This window comes from Papilio polytes, unplaced genomic scaffold, assembly GCF_000836215.1.
Source record: "Papilio polytes unplaced genomic scaffold, Ppol_1.0 DF823510.1, whole genome shotgun sequence".
Classification (NCBI taxonomy): domain Eukaryota; kingdom Metazoa; phylum Arthropoda; class Insecta; order Lepidoptera; family Papilionidae; genus Papilio; species Papilio polytes.
Window position 1 is genome coordinate 733,829 of NW_013525694.1, and position 23,340 is coordinate 757,168.

Here is a 23,340-nt window from a genome sequence, read left to right on the forward strand (position 1 = left end):
ACATTTCACTTCATTCTGTTTAAAAGATTTTAAAAAGTATTTGAGAGCAAGTCTTCGTAGATGCACGTAGCACAAATGTTGAGCCAGAACTTGCCGTAAATTCATAACCACTAATTACTCACTGGTTAACCTCTTGAAACTTAACTCTTTAGATGTAATAAGTGTGTGTACCCATTTCGCATTATATTTCTTCGGCCTCCGAACAGATTTCACACATTTTTGTCGTGTGTACGCGGGACTGACTTTCGAGAGCCTCATATATCATTTCTAAGGACTGTCACTTCACTAAAACATTTACGATAAAGATACAGCGAAAGTAGGTAACGTTAAGTGATAAAGTTAAATGTCAATATATGGGAAATCGGTAAATAAATTTGGTTGATAAAAATATTAAAAGCAATCACAAATAATCGGAGAAATCACACATTAGGTAGACATCAACTCAAGTGATGTATTTTTGTCTTAGAAACTTTAGTTTTGATCTGTATTTTATAGGACAACCCTAAATACATTAAAAACTTCAAAGGAATAATCCAAGCATTTCGGGTGCCGAATGTGCTTATTAATTAACAAAAGCAGTTGTGATTGAAATGGGAAGACCGTCGTTTGAAGTCCCCGAGAAAAAAACTATAATTAGATGCACACGGGGTGAGGGCATTTCCCACAGCGTAGCCGCGTACATAATTTTAGAATGCATGTGAAACTCAATTCTTAAACCATGTCGTAACTTACAGTTCCCTTTAAAAATCATGTACGAAAATATTCGTTTCAAGCAACTTTAAATGCCAACTTAAACTTATTGCCAAATCACCATCATTTTATTCACATTACACACTATCTATCGCCATAATCTAAGATGTTGAAAGATTACTTAGCATACATTTCTGGTACATCTACACTAAGGGACACACTTAGCGATAACGATATTAAGCTGCAATTATTTTATACAATTTAATGGTTTGTTTACTCTAAACTAATTATCACTTAAAAATTTTTACTAGCTTATTAATTTAGTGAGCCATTAAATGTTACATTTAAGCGGAAATGCATTGTCAGAAACAATGACGTCATATTGAATGGCGTCTCGATTAGGACCTATAAAGTTTGGTCTTTGCTCTGGATCCGATGTTTGTAGTGCGCTGACCTCAACTTGATCGTTAAACGAAATGAACTTTTACAATAGTGGCAGTATTATTTCAAACTTAATTGTGTAGAAACAGTAAATTTTGCTTTGGGTCGTATATAAAATGTGATAAAGCAATTTGAGTCTTTGTGAAATAAAAATAATTAAAAAAAAATGATACGTTATAAACGTTATCTCGAACAATTTAAATAAAACCTGTTTCTGTATCAACACGATTCATGGAGTGAATTTTAAATTTCACTTTCCTACGTAATATTTTCTAATTTCAAATAGGCATATGTTCTTACGGTGAAGAAAAACATCGTGATACAACCGGCACATATCGGCAGAGAAATTCAAAGATATGAGTGAAATCAACCAAAACGCACCGGGCCAGCTTGGTTGACTAGTAGCCTAGTCATCCTAACTTAGGATAGATTCCGAGCCCTTCAGTGAGGACGTATAGTGAGCTGTTGCTGATGATTATATGTCCATGAAATATTAACAAAAACGTCATAAGTGACGTATATGTTTAATAATTTTAGCGTACCATTGTGCCATTTAAACTAAAACAGTGGATAATTTAGTGTTTTCTATAATTCATTATGACAATAATTTATTTAAGCAATATTGAAATACTTGTTGAATGTTGATTCAGTTATGAATTATAGATTTACTTGATGTTCATTATACATCATGGAATTTATAATAAGTATTATGATGTTAATAATTTAGGTATTGTTTATTTACTTTTCATGCAACATACACGCATTAAATTACAACATTAATATCTAAATAGGTGGGTAGCGAATTAAATTCTTTAACTGTACTCTTTTATGTATATTTATAACTGACCTGTTGTACCGTTTTAATACATAAATTCTGTAGCTATCGTTATTTACTTGTAAACTAATCATGCTTCGCTACAATTAAATAAGTTATCAATCAGATATCCGTAAATATGTTGATAACAGTTGTTGCGAAACACTAATGACCGTGTATGTTTATATTATTACATATGTTTTAATTTTAATTATCTGTTTTAATGTAAAAAATGTTAAGCACTTTTTTGTGTAGCAATCATAGCTATTTATTCAAATTATTTTGTGATAAAATACACTAAACTTAGGACATGCTATTGGCTATATATTTGCACGCTGTACAATTTAGGGGTGAAAAATTTAAATAATCATCATGTAGGTAGAGGTAGGAACATAAACTAGAAGCCAACAACAAAAAAGCATAATTGGCATAGTAACAGTTATTGTTAGCAAACGACAAAAGCCTTCGTTGTCATTTAAGCATTTAAATTTTGAAATTTGCAATTGAATTTTTTACAGAACTAGCAATTAAATGAAGTTTTTTTTTATAATTTATTTTTTTATGTAATCCAAAAACCCGCTGTGCCGACCCTCGGGGAGTAGGATAAAGAGGAGGATGAGGATGATGATGATGATTATGATGCGTATGAAGCTGCTCGGGAACACCTAGTATAATAAGTTATATATGGTGTTCCCGAGCGGCTTCATACTACGTCACTATCCTCCTCCTCCTCCACTATAAGGAGGAGGATAGTGACTTAGTCATACAACCACATAAAATCAGGATAGTTGTTCTAAATTATGTTTTCCTGTTTCAGGTACGGGACATGTAATTTCTGTTAAAATTTGGTAAGTTTAGTAAAAAAAAAATTGTAACATTTACAAATGTGCCTTCTTGCTCTTAGTCAAGGAAAGGACAAACTGATGAAAGACTGAGCGCTAAAAAATTTTAATTTTTGTTTACTATGATTACTAATGTGGAGGTACACCGGTAGAGGTAGACCTAGAAAGAGATGGACGGATTGCGTAAAATATGACATGATCAAAAAGGGAGTGAAGACAGGTTCCAAAAACGTAAATTCACTATATCCCATCGTACGGGTAGATTGCTCACAAATCTTTCCACAAAACAATTTGAGGGACGAATTATTACCTACGGACTATTCAGTTGGCTGATAGAATTACCATTTACGTGGTTTCCCGTGCGTGACGCGTATAGACCGGATCGTCGACCCACAGCCAAAGAAAGCCTACGCCTATCGCCACATAGGACTATGACCTCTGGGTTTATGGTAAAACAATTTCAACAATGCTTCGTTATAAAAACTTTAACAGAATCAACGTTGATTCATGCGAGGAATATGAAATAAGGGCGTAAGTTCATTATCGCCTCGAAATTACATGGCGCCAGAATTATACTTCGAGCGTTGAATTTAACTGTGTACTTTGTATACTATGGGCTAGCCGGTGATTGAATCTATACATACCTATAATAAAATTGGAGTGTCTGTTTGTAATATCAAAAGAAAAATTCTAGATTTCGGGAAGATAATGTATTTGCGCAGCTGATAACGAAAATTGCATTTAATTTTTTTGTCTGTCTTTCACTGAAGGGTAGCTGACATAGATGGGCATATTATAGGCTACTTTTATCTTAATATTGCATGGACGCAGTCGCGGGCAACAGGTAGTAAATAATAAAAACGAGCTATTGAATTTTTAAAAGCAATATAACAGTTCTATCGTAGGGCTTTTTCATTGAAATACAGTGAGACCTCACTATCCGTGCGGATATTCCTCAAACTAACCGCAATAGAGGAATCCACGAAAAAATTATCTAAGTCTAATAGCGTAACTTCAGTTCAGACTTAAATCAAGTTAACGACACAGTCAGTTGGGCATGTTAACAATGCATTATTAAGTTGTCCGGGGTATTAATGTAGGGTTAGACGTTTGAAAAGTCATCAAGGGCCTACGAGACTCGTATAATCACAGGCATTAGACACCGCCCATTAAGAACGGGTTACAGTTTTCTCACGTTCAATGTAATCGTGCAAACAATGCTATTGTAATTGTTTCTAGAAATTGATGTTAGTGCCATGACGTCATTGCAAAATTCAGTATGTCAGGATTTAGTTAGAGGCGTTTATCGGTAAGATAAAATTGTGGTCCCAAAAGCGAACCTCAAGGGACACCCTGATAGAAAGTCTACAAATTGCGGGAATACCCGTCCACATAATGTTCGTGAGGTAAAGGTCACGTAATGTTTATAGAAAGTTTGATAATATATTGTTCCGAATGTATGAAATTACTTTATTAAGGTAATTTTTTCAACAAAATGGAATATATTTGTAACAAGATATAAATCAACATTGAGTATAATTTAAGGAACATAAAGCTTTTAGGGATTTAGTCTTTACGTTGTTTCTCCTGGCGGTTACTTACGAATGTTTTAGCTACTGAATACAAATAAGAGAATTTGCCTCGGAATATTTTTGAGTTCTTTTCTTTTATATTATCACATCCCTTTGCGTATCTCTTGACTTTGTCATTGCAACACTTTCGGTTAATCAAATAAACTAGTAAACTTTTTATAATGTCTGAAATTAAATGACAATCAACTTCAATTTATATGAAGATTTATGAAGTGGTTGTTGATGTAATATTAAGATGGTCAAATTGTAACAATTGCTTTTACATGCGTCTGCGCAACCTCATTGTCGATGATCACACTGGATGCTGTAAGACATTGTGTTACGCAATTATAACATCGATCGTATAATCATAATGTATCATGTTTTGTAACTGTTATGTAAACAACGACGTATTGTATACTGTTAACAGTTAACTGATCTGGTCGAGCATATGAAATTTTAATTTTGATGTTAACTAAAATGTTTACTGTGGAACTGAGTTATTTAATTGTCACTTAAGTAGTCTTTAGCTTACATTCGTCATCATAATTTCAGTAAAATCTTCTCGAGTTAGGTTTGAAATTGAGCATTTGCATTACTATTGCAACTAATACAAAACTCATTTAGATCATTCATTTAAGGAAGCATTACTTACATATTTACTTTTATTCATAAAGAATGACAGTATAACTTCTCCAGTTCTTGAACAAGCCCATTTACTAAATTATTTTACACGCACGTTCCGGACTGTTTTAACTTGTGTGTCTAAATATACACAAGTCCAGCTCGATCCCAAGTTCAGGGACCTAGTAATGTTAGTGTGCGTCGTTTTGTCTAGCTTGTTAGTTTGTGAACTGCAGTACTGTTAACTTACTGGTTTGTTATTGAAGTAACTAAATCTACTCATCAAACTTATTGTGAATATGTTTGAAGTAATGTCTCCGAGATATTAAAACATCTAAAATATATTCTTTGTTGTTCCACATATGTGGTTGGTATTTTAAAAATGATGTAGTCAAGCATTAATTATAATATTGTTGGCTTTCAATTTATTCTTAAACATTTTTTAGATTTTCAATTGAAAGTGTGTGCTAATTAATGTTACACGGTGTAATTCGTATCGAGCTACTCGTTTCTCGCTAGTTTCCTCGTAAAACTAACTGCGTGACTGCTTGTCGTGAAACATGTTTCATTACATCGCATAACGTAGATCAATACCCTTTAGACTACAATATTTCTCATTTCTACTATATAAAAAGACTGTATACCGTATATAAAATGGCAACCTTTTTCCACACGAGGACGTAACGTTTTAGAAGATTGTCAATGTACACGTGCATGAAATTAATAAATACCTCAGCCTACGTTCAAAACTGACCGGCAACTTGAGAGGCCTTTGCGAACGCGGTGACACGTGCTACCAGATTTCTCCGGTCAAACGGTTGACAATATCAAGAGCGGCCATTTTTAAAATTATCCCCTTTGTACGCATTACGGAGGTATTCCAAAATTGTGTAGTACATCTGAAGGATTTAACAGCTGTTATTTGTGTTGTGGATCTGTTTTTCTAATTGTATATCGTTCCCCTCAAGTTGTATATTATGAAATTATAAGTTTTGTTTTCAGAATATGTATATGTTGTCTGTTATTGTTAATTGAAATTGACTTTTACAGTGAGAAATATCTAGACTTGGACTTTTGTAGTAAAATAAATCGTAAAATTACAAAATAAGCTAAGGCCTTTTATAACTAATACATTACAGTTTACTGAAAACTAAAACAGTAATTAAAGCTATGTGCACACGGTGTTCTGTTTATCCTCGTAACCGCAGCTGATGCGCGACGTGACTTTGAAACGTTGCTTCCACGTGGTTACGTCTCCGAAGCAAACGATATTGTTCGGCATTCTCTACACTATTTTATATTTAAGTTTTAATTTCGTTCAGTTATCGACCAAATATTTATTCGATAGATTTTTGAGACACTTAATAATACTATTGTATCTTTTTACACCTTCCTTACAAATATAAACAAGACAATAAACAGGAGTTCATGTATGTCTACGTCTGTCGGTAATTTAAGATAATTTGTAATATTTATTTGTCAGTTTATATCACCATGAATTCCTACAGCTGGATCTTTAATTTTGCACAGATGGATCCACTTTTACTACTGTATTGAGTATATTATCTGTGCAATGTTTGTATAGGTATCCGTGTGCACTCGGCCCATCTGTTTGATAAGCTCAAACGAACGTAACGTACGTACGCGACACGGTGCATGTGCCTCAAAGTGTAATTGACCGTGTCATACAAAGGCAGTACTATACGGACTACCAATAAACTATAGGGATGTACTGTTAAAAAACTATATCTATATTTAATTACAACCGAAAAAACAACAGGTGAATTCTCTGATTCTGTTGCACTTAACGATGTTACTAAAGTACCTTTATTATGCAAACTTTATCATAGCCAACGCCTATCATTGTTTCAACTTATCTGCTATATTTTCACTTAAGCCTTTTCCGTAAAATGTCTTACTTCGTTACGTACTTTACATTCGATTTTTCTCGTTACAGCCGTTCCGATATTTAATTAATCTATTTAACTAACCGATAACCTTGTAACAAAATTCCGTATTGCAACACGACCGCATTTCGTTAAGACAAGACGTGTGGTCAATCTGTCGGCGCGTCGCACAAATAGACCTCGCACGTGTAAGGCCACTCCACTATTGGCACTTGTACATGCGGTCACGGCTAAATACCTGCATTGTTTACTCTAATCATTTTTAAATCTACCCCTTTGTGACCCCTGGCTTGATTCAGCAATTTCATCCAAGCCTTTGATATCATCATCATCATCAGCTTACGTCTTTGAAAGACTCGGAGCCGAACTTAAGTTAGAGAAGTTAAGGCCATAATGAACCAAAGGTAAGCGCTCAGTAACAAGAAATCTTACACCAGCTTTCGTTTGTCAACAACGATTACACATAACCTCATTTATCGGTCATGTGGGTCGTTTAACATCGCCCGTGAACGAAAGCTATTCTTAACTGAGTCGATACCAAGTATAGAGTTATAAACATTTAGACATCTATAAGTCAGATAGAGTCGACCAACAACCTCATTCTGGTTATAAAATTGTTTTGTAGATTTAGTTTTATATCTTCTTTGGTCTTTCGTTTTTTTAAGCAATTTTTTCGTCAAATATAAGCGTAAGTAATTTTGTATTATGTGGCCTTTATGATTTTTCATGCGTAGTTGTGTCATAGAGGGATATATTGGTTCACGCCTTTGGTCAACAGTCCATCGATGTACGGCAATATCCTTGGTCACTTGTTGACCCGTAATGTTTGTGTAGACATTCTCATTTTTTTTTTTTTTTTTTTTTTTATTTGTTAAGCTAGCGCTTGACCACGATCCCACCTAAAGGAGGTGACGATGCAGTCGAAAGGTGGTACGAGCTAGCTTAATAGGTAGCTGTTTACTCTCATTTCTTAGGACCGACGTGATTGATGAGTTAAATTTTCAATTTATTATTAAAAAATGTGTTATTCAAACGTAGAGTATTTACAGTAGTTATGGTTTCCTATTTAACAGAGAAGGCTAGACACTAAGTTACAGTGTAACTTTAACTGCACGGTTGAGGTACCCGTCTTATGGGCACTCTAAGCCCGAATGAAACATGCGACAATGCTAGCTTTGTCTGAGTAGTGTGCACTGAACTTTATTTTTTAGACTCACACTATTGGATGACTTGTATGTACACATTTTAAATGTAATTCAATTATTATGACATCGTATACTTTACACTTCTGTTAGTTTTCGTGAAAATACGCAATATATATACACAAATTTGGATATCGATGAAATCTCTAGATGCGTGTAATCTAGTTAGGGAGAGATTGTTTTAAATATCTCATTTGAGTAATCTCTAGTAATCCCAGTGATAAAAACAAGCGTTGAATAAAGCAGTTTGCTAAAACTGGCTGACATTGTAGTCAAATAACTCTGTATCTGTAAATATGCGATTGTTAAAAGCCTATTTGTATCTCTTATGTGATATAAATATTTTATCGTTTATACGAAACATATTGGTTTCCTTCATGCAATAAGTTGCGTTCTTTCCATTTGAAGCGTAGCTCGTAGATTTATAATCTGTGCAGCGGAGTAGCGCTCTATTTCACACTTGAAATGTTCGAGACTCGAGACGACGGCGACGGCGAGCAGTCTTTGAACCTCGGTGTACAATGTCTGTGCTCACCTTAACGTGAATGCTACCAACTAACATGAATGGTACAGTCACCTTCGTACGCGGTATTCCACTTACAGACATTGCCTTGAAACTCGTAAAGTACGACCTCACCTACTTACAATTAACCAATTAGGTTGTCGATGTTTTGATGAAAAACTATGTGTTTCCTGATCTATAACCCTGGTGATTGTTTATTGTGTTACATTTACCGAAATTTACAATTAAAAGCGTTCAATGTTACTTTAGAGATGTAATACCGTCAATAAACGCGACTGTACCTTGAGTCTATACATATAGATGTACGTTGAAGGTGTATGATAATGTTTTGTCTTTTAGAAAGGTTTTTATATTCAAATAAGTAAGTCTAGACAGTATATTGCGAATTTTAATATATGATCTAGGAATACGATATTTTGTTTGGAAATTGTTTAAGGTTATTTTAAATTTCGGTAAATTAATAACGATAAAAATTAAGTTAGTACATAGTAATAAGCAATAGTGTTAAAAAGCCGTTCCCCCGGTTTGTGACCTGAAACGCAAATAAAGAGGCTTTCTTCCACTATTCGTGTGGTGTGGGCGATGAGATGACGCTTTTGTTCCGCGTTGTTCCTTTTTCCATTATCTTTTGTTATACATATGCAGCTAGTCCTACAGCCGTAGGCTTCATACACTAGGTGACCCTTGTAAATATGTACGTAGAAAATATTTTATTTTACATTCAGTGTGACATTTTTTACAGAAAAAAAAATCTGCCGCAGTAGCAGTTATTTAATGGTGATTTGTACTTAGCATGGATTTATTTTTAAGTCAAATTTAAGGAGCTTTTAGTGTCCACTTAACACTTAACGTATAAGCGGAAATTAATATCCGTATAATTTTCTTAATTGCGTATCAGGTTTTATACATATTGAAAAACAAACATAAAAATGCAAATTTTAATATTCGTTCTATGTTAATGTATATTTCAATTTTATATTTTTCGATTCAATCTAGGTCAGTAGGCCCTTTCTGTGTAACATCGACTGTACCTATGCAATGTATCAGTCGCAATCATGAAACAAGATACACTTCGTTAAACTAGGTCGAGATCGATCCTGAATTGTCATTAATTAAAACTTTGAGCGTCGAAATATTGTTACTGTCATTCCTTGTTGAGTGTTCGTACAATTTGGTAAATAATAAATTCATTTTTATTTTAATTTTTACTACATTTTACCTTACTTTGTTGTATTCAGATATGACAGCTGATAGATGTATGGTAAATCAAATTTATTTATCAACATCAACATTAATAGTAATTCATTACTTAAACTTAAATAACTAACATCTATGTAATTCTTGATTGTTACTGAACCAATAGGATATTTTTCATAGAACTGGTGGATTCTATAGATTCGGAAGGCTCTGGGCCCAACGTGGAACACCTTTTTAGCACCTTTAAGACAAAGATATACATTTTCAGCCAACTGGATATGCCCTTTAATATTAAAAAAGTGGCAAACGAGCGAACGGCCACCTATATTCGCCGAAGAAGCAAAACGATCGCTGCTCATATACATCTGCAATTGTAAATGCGTTGCCTACCCTTAATCAACGGAGGAGACATAAAGAGGATATTTCCCCTTCTGTGTATCTCCACCGTCAAATCTATCTCAATCCCTTGATATATTTAAGATACAAATATTCTACTCACTTTCACTGTCTACCAATCGTAACGAATCATGTTTACACTGCCTGTCTCACTTTACCCGTAATAAAATCAGTATTTTATTAAGACCTGTTCTTGAATTGCAACAAACATGCCAACACGATTGTTGATTCAAGACATTTAATTTACCTCTGTTATTTCCATGGAGATTGTTACGTCGCTATTGATAAATATTAAATCATAACATTTGTTGTTTTTATTTAACTGTGTGTTAATTGCGACTTCGAAATCCAGACTAATCTGGAGATCTGTTCCGTTATTTTAATGTAATAAACATTCATACATCCATCCACACAAACAGCTATCATACTAATATTATAAATGCAAATGTTTAGATGGATGCATATTTGTTAGAGTTCATAGCCTAAACGTCTTACGGATCTGGATGATATTTGGCTTAGATGTAGAACATAGTCTGGAAGAACACTCAGGCTACTTGCTTTAGTTTTTTTAATTCCACGCGGACGGAGTCGCGGGCAAGAGCTAGTATGTCATAATTAATGTGCCACTAATGAAGCATCAATTTGTGAGTATTAACTAATACTTTCATATTTATATTTCCTTATCAAAACAACGGTTTAACGATTAGAAAGTTATTTTTATGTAACTTGATTAGAAGTTTTTCACACCGAGCGATGTTATAACTTTTATAAAAGTAATAATTGTACCAGGAAACTAAAAGTGAATTATTTAATAACACAACTTTGTACTGTTAGTAACAAGGAAACGAATTAATAGGTGATGAAATGTGGTTTTGGACGTAATTAGAATTTGGCAATCATACTAATATATTATATGTTTGTATGGATCGATATTAATACTACGTAACTCCAAAACGGCTTACGGATCTCGGACGGAAGTTTGTTTGGATGTAGAACATAATAAGGAAGACAAAAAAGCTACTTACTATTTCTTTAATTCTACACAGATGGGGTAGCGGACAAAAGCTAGTAATTTCCAATTCCTCTGGTATTGCGGATGTCCTTGATTGTCCTTGTTTGTCGATGAACATATCGCTGTTCCCGCCGCTCATTTGCCCCCTTTTCTTATAAAAAAGTGTCAAGCGAATATTCTTAGTTCTAGATTATAAGGCGTGTCCCAGCGGTGCCGTAACATGTATCGTTACGCACTGCGTTACAGCGGCATTGCAAATTGTATGAACTCTATCAGTTGGAGAAAGTTGTTTACGTAATTCAAATTCAAGTCGAAAGGTTTTTTATTCCGTAACATGTTAAACAATGTGAACCTAACTGGAGCATAAAATGCTTTCATATGATCTCTCGAGTGCAACGATAAAGGTGGTTTATGCCCCGCGATGCGTGTATTACTTACGTGGATTTGGATATACAAGTTTTAATTTAACGTGTAATTGAGAGGCAGCCTTTATAGAGGTAATACCTTAGACTTAGACTATTTAGACCTAAATGGTAATACCGTCAAGATTAGTGAAATAGTTACGATGAGCGGAAGCAAGAGCACCTGAGAACTACGAGCATGTACATGTATATAATTATCTAAAATGCTAAAGGTCTAACAGGATTCCGTTTAACAGAAGTTCGTAATCTCTTACTCATTTGTTTTACTGGCGTAAGTCGCCATGGTCTTCCTCCTCGTCCTACTCCCCTAAGGTCAGCGCAATAGGTTTTGTCCTCCACATAACTCTATCATACGTCATCTCAGTCATCAATCTCTTCATCATATCACCTTTCACGCAATCTATCCATCTCTTTCTACGTTTCCCGGTGTACCCTTCCATAGTCATAATTAATGTTCTCCTTGTTACATGCGATTCATCCTTCCTCATAACATACCAATACCATGCTTACCTTTTACTCCTTACCTTCTCTACCACTGGGGCTACTCTCAAACTTCCTCTGACATAATTATTTCGTATCTTACGGCCATGAGTTTTGTTGTATTATAGTTAAAAATTTTTTTACCATAAAATCTACATATATTACAATTCAGTAAATGTCTTCCGGGCGAACATCTAGGGCATCACGAAGCCCCGCAAATTGACAGTCTTATGTCATGCATATTTCCTCATAATACCTTCCTTCTATCGCTAACACAGTACGTAAATATCGACTTATAGTCTCAAGAATTTTAAGGACATGCACGGAATATCAAACAAAACAAGTTTTTGTTCTAAAAATGAGATATCAGTAATGTTAAAAAAAGTTTAGATGCATGGATGGATGTTTCTTATAGTTTGCAGCCCAAACTGTTGAACGGATCTCGACGAAATTTGGCACAGATGTAGGTTAGTCTGGAAGAACTCATAGGCTACTTATTTTTTTAATTCTAGTTATAAATAACAAGTTTATCAATCGTTGCAGAATTCTATACGTACTTATTGTTTTGCTTACGCTAGCTGTCTGAATTCGAGGGGGACTAAGTAGTGCCCATAGTGTAACCTAAGCGGTGGGGACGAAACGCGATACAAAGGATAGAGTTTTTATGGTTTTAGCGTTATGCGGTCCTTACCACTCACTGTCGACACTTATTCAGTCTCAGGGGGTCGCTGTGCGTGGTATGTTTTATTTATGTATGTCCCCCCATTCGTCCGTTGGTCTTTCACAACCACGAACGGTCACAGACCCTTTCTTCGTGCACTTTATTAATAAAAAGTTGATTGTTGATTTTGTTATTGTACTCAAAAACAGTCAAAAATAGTAGTTTGTTGTACATAACATGTACAAACTACTATTTTTGACTGTTTGTGGGAAATATTTCAATATCTACGCTGTACAATAGCGTGACAAAAACATATCACGCCTTTTTATGTTTTACGTGTTTTTCGTGCGTTGAATTTGTAAAAGAAAAGCCAGCACTAACAACGTATCTAGTTAATTCAAAACATATTTTAACGCATCACATCGTCTTTCGCACTAATTTAATGCCATTAAACTTTCGAGCGTTGTAATTTATCGTTTCGGAGTAATAATATTTTCGAATAATTAAGACTAATGGGTCGTTTGTTTAACCCTCGTGAGGTTATATTGTTACGCACCTTATTTCTATTCCTATTAAATTAAATAAACCACGGTATAAAGATCCATGTCGAACATTTCAATGCAAACAGTTACATTCATGTCTTACGAGGTCTTTTGAGAATTGTAATTCTTAGTAGGAGAGGTCGTATTCAGGTAGCATTATCTCACAAAATAGTTACAACTTTGTTCAACGTAAATTCGAGATTAATTTTTAAGCTTTTCCTTTGTTTGCGTTAAATACTTCATTCGGCCCGAGGGAAGAGTAATAAGGCGAAAAGAAAAGGGAACTACAATCCGGGCGATACAAAATTACCTGTCAAAGACCCGGACAAAATCCTTTACTAATTACTTGGCAATTACTACCAGTACTATTGGGTTCGTTGGACTACAAATTGACCTAGTTCATTGGATAATTACATGATTCTGTTATACAAGTTAGTTTTGTTAGAATCATTTACGTTTCTTTGATAGGTATTTTGTAGAATGTCGTGCAAAAGAGGCGTGGGAGATGATTTGACAATTGTCCTTAATCCATACTTCTATACTAATATTATTAAGAGGAAATATTTATATTTTTGTATGTAGATTACTCAAAAACTACAGGGTCGGTTGGCAAAATTCTTTCATCATTAAAAAGCAACGTTATCCGTGAATGATACAAGCTACTTTTTTATTATTTTTTTAATTTCACGCGGCGACATCGCGAGCAACAGCTAGTGATATAATAAATACGATCAAAGTGGAATAGACATTTAAACAAAATTTGTACCCTAAATCTGTTAAAACGTTTTGATTACACATTAAAATTTTCAGGCAAGTATTTTTGTTTGCTCAAGCGTAGGTAAAGGACGATTCTAAAATTTCCAACATCGGGCGTGGCCAGTTAGTCTCGTCGGGACCTGTAATAAATTGCCAGAGACCGTAAGTTTCTTACTTCTACACGTCACTTCCTTTGATTTACTTCTTTTATATCTCAGATTTATTTTACGATTGTAAGATCTTGCTATGTACCTACTTTAACACCAGAAAAATTAACGCTAAGAAACAAAGTGTAAAGATAATTTCTTAACATAAATATTTCATACGGAATAATACTCGATATTTAAAGGTTAAGCGGGTGAAAAACAAATGCGTATTCCCACAAGCGGGAATGCGACATTCCCTCATGTGGTTCTATAAACCTCTAAATTGTCACATAAATATAGGGCTGTCACTTTGAAATTTAGCGCTGATTCCAAACATATTTTGTTGTTGGAATAGAACGTGATAGTAACAAAATTATTATATAGGTTGTTTTCATTATTTACAACGGTATAAAATTGCAACAGTCGCAGCTATACATATTTGTACAGCCTTACAAATTAACGCGGTATAAAGTTAAACTTAGGAATAAACTGAGTATAAGCAAATTAGTACACATTTTGATGGCTGATAGTTTTTATTCAAAATCGATATCGTAAAATATTTAAACCGAAATCTCTACTCATGAGGTGAATAACATTTTTTTATGGTTTATATTTTGTCCCGAAATAATTATTTGAATTTCAAAACCACTGAGAAATAATTTCTACCTTTGTACAACCCTGAGATGATATTACACTAATGGAAACTGTGTTTCTTGGAAAGGGAATAAGATTTGCTCGATATAAATGTTATCTATACTAGTATTATATTATTAAAACCCTATAATAAAGATGTTTTAATGTTATATTATACTTAATTGTTTGTACATATGTTTAATAAGAGTGCCGCAGTGTCTTCAGTCTTTTTTGGATATAATGGGCTTGTGACTTTATTATATCCGGATGATTGGAAAAGTCGAATGATTTTGAAAAACACATTTGAGGTTCTATTATTATTTGTACGATAGTTGCGTTTACCTATTCGTTACTTTTTCGACAATTGTATGAGATTTGTTAATGTACTTTATGTCCGGTAGGGGCGCTGCACAAACAATACAAATGTTGATGACATTACTATGATATTTATAATTTAAACCGTTAAATATTTACTAATAAAATATTTATCCTCAAGGGAAATTAGATTGTAAATACGGTCTAACGACTTTTAATTACACAGATATTGCCAATTGCCATTTGTGCTTTCCCTGTTTGTAGGGAAATAAATAAAAATTTCAGAAGCAATTAAAAATTTGTTTCTCCCTTGTCCGTTCGAGAGTGGCGTCGTTTATCGAGCGGACTTTAGTAAATGTAAATAAAGCGTGAAGTAAAACTCCAGAGCAAGACGCTGTCTGTTGTAAAAATAAAATAGCAGTGTCTATAAATCCGGTAAAAATCACAGACATGGTATGCTTACGTTGCTGGTAACGAAAAATCTATTCTTAAAAATCTGTCTGTCTGTCCGCAAATAGCGTTTGTATAATCTCCGAAATAGGTGTACCTATTTTGACGGTCGGGACTTTTTATTATAAGCTACTGATTTTAAATTCTGCTCCGACGTAGTCGTAGGCAACCGCTAGTATTTTAATGTTGTTAAAGCCTACTCGTGTACATTATGTTACACTCATAAATGGTCACCACGAGTCTAGGGGCCAGTTACTGACGTCAATAGGAAAGAAGTGACGTATAGCAGTTCTACTGCGGCCTTCGGTAACCTTAACGGTTTAACCTGTTTTGGAGTGATGTTCGAGTGTATTTGAATTCTTAGAGCGCGCGCACACTATCGACTAAACTATCGCAAAACTGTTTAGTCTCGCTTTAATTCCTATGAGTTGTGCGACTGCTGGATTTTTAGTTGTGCAACTAATCAGTACAATTTGCTGAGAATCAATCGACAATCGCATAACAGTTTTGCGACAGTTTAGTCAAAGATGTGGCTATTCCTATCCGGAGTGTCTGTCACAATTTAATGGCTTTATTTGCCGTTTGAAGTTGAAAAAGTATAATATTATATTGGTGATAAATGGCTAATACTAGTAAGGCAGCTCGGCGTTGCGTGAGAGGTGAGCGCGGCGTCGGCAGGGAAGCCCTGAGGTATTGATCGGGCCTCATGCGTTATGCCCATCGGTAGTGACAATACACTTCCCTATTTATAATCAGGATAAATGTAATCCTAACGAATAGGCGTGTTTTTGAAAATAAAAAAAGTAAAGTTTTCTGAAAGTTTAACTTACAGAAAGTGTTTAAGTTGTAATGTTAAATAAATTGAATTAAAAAAAAACTTACAAGTATTCTCAGTGCAAATTTTTTTTTTATTTATTTTACAGTTTAAAATATACAAAATGAAGGGTAACAAAGTGAAACGTGTAGCAAGATTTCAGTGACAAGAATTCTGAACTGAACTTTTTTGTGCTTAACTATATGTACGAAGATAAACTAGTGAACAAATACCGAAACCTTCCGAACACAAAAAAGCACTTATCGATATGATACGATCCGGTACAATCAATGTAACGACAAAAATACGTTGAATAAATTCGCCAAACATGAAAATAAATCTGCTACACACATCAATATAAATGATTTCTTATTATCTTCATATCTCAAGCATTATTACTGCGACAGCGAATATCTTAATCTAAATTGTTCTCAGACGTACAGTCGACAAGCAATATTGTTATTTATTTCGCCCACGACAACGTCTGCGTGAGATCAGTTCAGGTTAGGCTATAAAATCTAACATAAATCCATACTATTAGTTTGAAGTATTTCACGTTACCATTTTTCTTGTTTCTGTTTTTCTCGTTAATTTGAATATGTATTAGATATAATTATTTGAGTATACGTTAACGATGTTTTACAAGTTTTATTTTCTGATTAATAATTCTTTTACATCACCCATACGTCATAACTATTTTATGGTAGAAAATTAATGAAACAGGTGAAAATCGTTATAATTTAAATTCCTTTTGACCACATTTTTAAACAAGTTGTTGTTCAAACATTTGACCGTATATCCTGTAAGCTTTGACGCACTCTGCGTTTAATTAAAATACCAATCAAAATTGTTTAATAATACGTAGTTATATTTACAAAATAATATTTAAAGTGACAAGTTCACGAAATCATATCGAATAAATTCGTAATCTGACGACCCTTAATGATATACCGAGTTAGCTGTACTAGTAATATAAAGAAGATGATTTTTTTAATGTCAAAAATTATTTTACCATTTAAAAGTTACATTATCACCGAGTGACATAGGTTATATTTATTACTAGAATTCTCTCTTAATTCCGCGTGAATGAAGTCGGGTGCAATAGCTGTTTCATTAAATGTATCAAGTTTCTTTCGACACAATTTACGCCCTTGGAATTTGCTCTTTTTTATAATAAATCTGAAATTTAACTACAAATATCAGGACATGTCTCCCATAATTAAAATACATGGTTACTGTACACAGGCGACGGTAGGGCGCATCGTCCAGTAAATCGAGTACGCCTAACATGTGTACAAGCCACGTTAGGAAGCCACACTATAACGCTCATATTTAATAACACGCTAATTTTATACTTCGATGCATTTTCAATGACATATGGGTATGCAATATACAGTATTTTATATTATACATTAACAAATGCTTAGCTCTTCTAGTGTTGCTGAACTTGTTTGCCCCTTGTTATATAAAAAAGCAATACTACTAACCGTCGTGATTTACATTAACAGATGTAGTTCTTTTTTTTTTCAAACATACGACACTTACAGCCGGGGTTAGGCCTGCTTCAAAGATCGCCACGATGATCGGTCCTGTGCCTCTCTCATCCAGAATACTCCTGCAACCTTGACCAGATGCCTATTAGACCAGGAGGCCTATCCACTACCCAGAAATAATTATCAATCACAAATTGTGTGTTTTTTTTTTTAGAATAATGAGTTGTAACAGCATTATATAACACGTTTTAGTAATATTAAAATTTATACATATAGCATAATTAAGCACGGTTAATCACTGCAAGAGGTCGATACAATCGTGTTCCGCATCTAATCAGCTGACGATCCATCGCGGTGTTTGCGTTCACCACGTCATTACATTACCCTGCGCCGTACGATAACAATTTCACATGCAAATTGTACACGCGCTGACAACATTCGCTTGCAGAACCAATTTACGGTTATTTTTTTATGAAATCACGGCTTATTGATAAAAAATAACCTCAAATAAATTAACCTAAAATAAATTGCTTAAATAAAACTATGACCAGGAGTTTAATTTTGTATTAGAAAGCCAAGAAATCAAATATTTATGTTCATTCGGATACTTTAAACTTTTAAAGAGTGAATAGATATGGTTGCTTGGTCATATCCGTATTCTCTTGCTAGCTTTATTGCGATGGTAAATATTTGTAACGGCCTTCCTTGTTGTTAAGCAAAAGATCGTGATTGGAGTCAATTACAAATATCTACTGACCAATTGATTACTCGCATTAGCCTTATCAATATTTATTTTATGGATGCCCTGTCTATTGCTATTGTTTCCAGTAGACTGCCGAGTAACAGAAAAGAATAGTAGTATTAAAACTGATCTATCAGCTGTATTGGATTCCAGTTTTTTTTTTAAGTATTAGTAGGAATTCAACTTTTCGTTGAAATTTGTCCCAATCGACGTCAGCCTCGTGTTTTATAAGCAAACATGTAACGTCGGCCGCGTAAACATCCCGTGGCCAAAGGAAGTGGGCTAACCAAATATAATTCAATCAATTCCAGTCGAGGAAATGAGTTAACCAAACGTTATGTTAATTTAAACTCAGTTAAATCTTTTCTAGTTTATTTTAACAGCCTCCGAATTCTAGACTGTAAATCGGCTGTTAGTTTAGCCGGACTCTTGATCGGTATGAACATTTACGGAGGTGCGCACATTATAATATTGCACATACTAAAAATTCTCTCTTAATTCAAACTATAATTTAAGGAACACTTTGTGCGTTTTATATTGTTAACCTTTATGAATGAATACTGACAGAAAAAAAGAAAAAAATGGTTGTATATAAGGGTGAGATTCATCCAAGCGTAGTTAAAATAAAAGAGGAGGATGTTAAATAAGGGAGTGTACTTCCAATTACGTTCCTAGACAACGATTTTTATAGAGAAATTTATTTACATCAGCCAAATATAAATCATCACACAACAGTCGCTAACAACCTACCTTAGTATCGATTTTACTTAGGGAATACTTAAGTAATCATCCAGCAGCTCTAAAAGTCAACAAGATAAACACTATTTACACCGAAACGACAATAAGGGTCACGGGGTACTTTCAGCCCACCTGCGTATTGCAAGGGCTTTGCTATTCCGGTAACAAACCGGCGTTATGCGGGCCCATTGTTATCTCGCATTGTCCTGAACCCTCGCCCGCCATCTACCGGAAATAGATAAACAAGATTAAGTGCTTACCGCCACCCAAAAATGGTGAACTCTTAAAGCCTTATACTGGTTTTAACTGTATGCATTTACTTCTTACATTTATAGTTGGATTATCGACTGAAAAATGACATGATCAAGAAGGGAGCGATGACTCATGTGACGGTAGGTAGATCGGAACGGAGATCTGTTGCGCTGACTCTAAAAAAACTATAAAATCTTAAATACGGACTAGCAACAGAGAAACAATTGAACAAATAATTGCACCTATGTCCAACAATTGGCAGATAAAAGCTGATAATGATGAATCGAAAAATTGCTAAATGAGAGCGTTAAAAATTTTAAGTATAACTTAGGAATGGTATAAAATAGTGTCGTTGTGTAACGTTAGTTTTAAGACGGGCGAAATATGGCACATATTTCCGACGTGCACATCCTGGCTCGTGTGGGGAATGTAGCCGGACCAGGCTTCCGGGTGCATTCAAATGTATTTCATACATTTTTTATATTAGACTACTAATTATTGCTTAGTGTGTGTCCTCTGTGCTACTAATATTAAGTCATTTCATCATGATTAGTAACGGTTGTTTGTGCAATGTTTAACTAAATAGAATTTTTTATAACGAGAACTTTTTTCACACAAACCGAGACAATTCTTTTGTCGAAATAGCCTACATTATCTGGTATTAACATAGTATTATTTTGGTGTAGTTTATCAAAGAGTTATCAAAATGGATAAAGTTTTTCAACTAATAGATGATCATTAGTTCAAATCCAGCTCAATTATAAACAGCGTTTCATCCAATCAGCCAATTTGTATCGACGCGCTGTACCATTGTAATATCTCGATAAAAAATCGTATTGAAACTGTGTTGAATTAATTGGAAGTGAATCGTTATCGCACCGAGCGTATTAGTGACGCTTAGTTTTTATGTACAGTCACGCTCGTAAACTCTTGTTGCGATTGCTTTTTACTGTCTCGCATAATGGCTGAAATGATATGCCAAAAATGTAACCAGGTTCTTAGCTTACGGGCGTTACACCTACAATCGGCTATATCTATACTAATATAATAAAGCGTAAACACACACTACTTCGTGGCGTAGGATGTCAGCAATCACAGCAATAAAAAGCCCTACACTTGCGACACGCTTTAGACTATATATTTTCACACCATTCAAGTTAGGGGCAAAATAAATTTGAAAAAACCTTCATGTGGGAAAGAGACTATAAACTACAAGCTGCCAGCATCAAGGAAGCAAGGTTGCCATTATTTCCTTGATCCTGGCATAAAGTTTTTTAAAATTACATGCGGATGAAGTCGCTCGGGAACAGCTAGTCTGTTATAAAAATATCTATAATCTTTATCCTATGTTTGGACATCGATTATCTAAAACTTTTGAGGTATTGGCACATTATTTGTAATTATCTTTGGTTGACACTGGAGTCTGGATGACGTTGAAAGTTTATTGAACTGTTATTGACCTTAAGCAGATTCATTGGTCCTTTTTACGGTTTTAGTCTACTGACACTTTAAAAACTAAATTGAAGCAGTTAAACCCGTCTTCTACTCTACAGTATAATAAAACATAACTAGTTACAGATAGGATAAAGAAAAATAATCCCGCTTCTTGTACGTCCCATCCAGCAAATTTATAATGGATACGAGGAGCTCATTAGACGCGAGATGCCCGGAGCGAAGTCTTTTTAAAGACTCGCACAATAACATATCCCTAAGTACGTGGATCGAAACACGGCTTAGCCGATGTATTAAGGGTTCCCATAGAACGGTTTCCGGCGGAACTCGTCTCGTAATAATTCCTCGGTACCTGCAAGAAACGTGCATGGCGTCTTAATAAGGTTTATAATCACGTCACAACACTTGTAACTTGCCTTAGCAACGTCCCTGGCATAATCGGTACTAGCGTCTACTGTTTTGGTTTGTTCAAGGTCCAGTGACACCGGAGTCTTGGGAACCGATTCTTTTGTGGCGTTGGGAAGCTATTAATGTATTCAGAATGTTACTTTGTTGTGTCTAACGTTTTTTGTTTATGTAGAATTTCTTTTGTAATGAAGCAATAGTACAATGATTATTTTAGTGATAAATAAAAAAGAGTAGTATGGACTGAATAATTCATTGGATTTTATCACGTTTTTCCAATACTAATCAAATTATAATGCTAGGCGCCATTCAGTTGCCTTCATTGAACCAGCGCAATATCTTTTTACCAGTTATCTTACTATTTTACTTATCTTACTAATATTATAAATGCGAAAGTTTAGATGGATGGATGGATGGATAATTTTAGAGATTGTAGCCTAAACACCTATACGGATCTCGATGAAATTTCGCATAGATATAGAGCATAATCTGGAAGAACACATAGACTAAATTCTTTTGTTTTTTTTTGTTTATTCCACGCGGGCGAAGTCGCGGGAATAAGCGTTTATAATAAAGCTCGTTTTTATAATCTTTTAATAATCGTATCCATCCATCAGATACAAGTTTTTTTTTTGGCCCTTTAGACTTAAATTTCTCAAGTTTATCTTTAATTTCTTTTTGCAGCTCGAAGCTCAACATTGATCTTATCTTCACAAATAAAAACACAACATGAAAAGAAAAAATTATCGTTGACATTTTTAAAATTAAATAGCGGACCAAGTATAATCCAAAATTCAGTTAAAAATATTTTTAACACAGACTCCACTTTCGCTGAGCATTACGTGTCGACACCGACACTATCGCTTACAAGTTACGTAAAGCACTCTGATGTAATTAAAACTTAATTAACTTGATAAACATCTAAGTAATTGTCTTCCTTGATGAAAGTGTCTTGGGAATAAGGAGACGTCTATTGAAGACATCGCCACATTGTTGTCATACGTTATCTGTGATTACTTTTAATTATGTAGGTAATACCTAGCTGTTGTCTGACTTTATATGTATTGGACTTACGTGGTGGCAGACATACTTCAGAAAATTCGCATTTATGTCTTAATAATATGATAATAGTGAAAGTTTAGATTGATGAATTGATCTCGATGGAAATTGGCACAGATGTAGAAAACATTAGCAACTTATTTAGTTTTTATGTAATTGTGCGCGGACGGCGTTGCAGGCGAAGGTTAGTTAGATATATTACTTAGATACAGTGGACTATGATTTTAATTTTATCCTCCATAGACCTATGATGACCGTCGGATATCCTTAGGGATGTGATTTATTACTTTTAGGGGAATCCCTAAATGTTACAATCCCTCCGTTTTGTTTTGGATATCATACACGACATACATTTTTTTATACTTGAATACATAATAAATTGAAAAACCACATGTTTATAAAAACTGGCACAAAACAAGCACGTTTTAATTAAAATAGTTATATGAAAATGTATGTTGGGAACGGAAACCAAAACATTGTGTGGGCTATTGTTTGACCAGGGTCGAAGTCAGACGTCCTCCATTGTCAAGTTCAACTGAATGTACATGGCCAGTGTTGCGTGCAGTTTTTCATTTTTCAATTACATACTGGCCACTGCGAAATTCATTACTTAAAGAATTTGTGCGGCCAGTATTTCTGTTATAAAAAAGTTTTTAACGCCGAAAAATTCAGTATCAGATAATTGGATGTTTACCTTTAAACATTGTTAACTATGTTTAAACTATATTCGAATGTGTTTTCATTTTTTTATATGATTTTAA

At 34.4% G+C, this 23,340-nt stretch overlaps 1 protein-coding gene across 5 annotated transcripts in view; it reads left to right on the forward strand.

Annotated features, from left to right (window-relative positions):
• Positions 1-23,340, forward strand: part of LOC106104648 (tyrosine-protein kinase Src64B) — a 68,079-nt gene that overhangs the window by 30,626 nt on the left and 14,113 nt on the right. The window contains exon 2 of one of the 5 annotated variants that reach the window (XM_013284762.1): positions 2,763-2,793. The exons of the other annotated variants lie outside the window; for them this stretch is intronic. The gene's annotated coding sequence lies outside the window, so the exon portion shown is untranslated. The remainder of the gene's footprint in view (positions 1-2,762; positions 2,794-23,340) is intronic. 5 annotated transcript variants of the gene reach the window in all.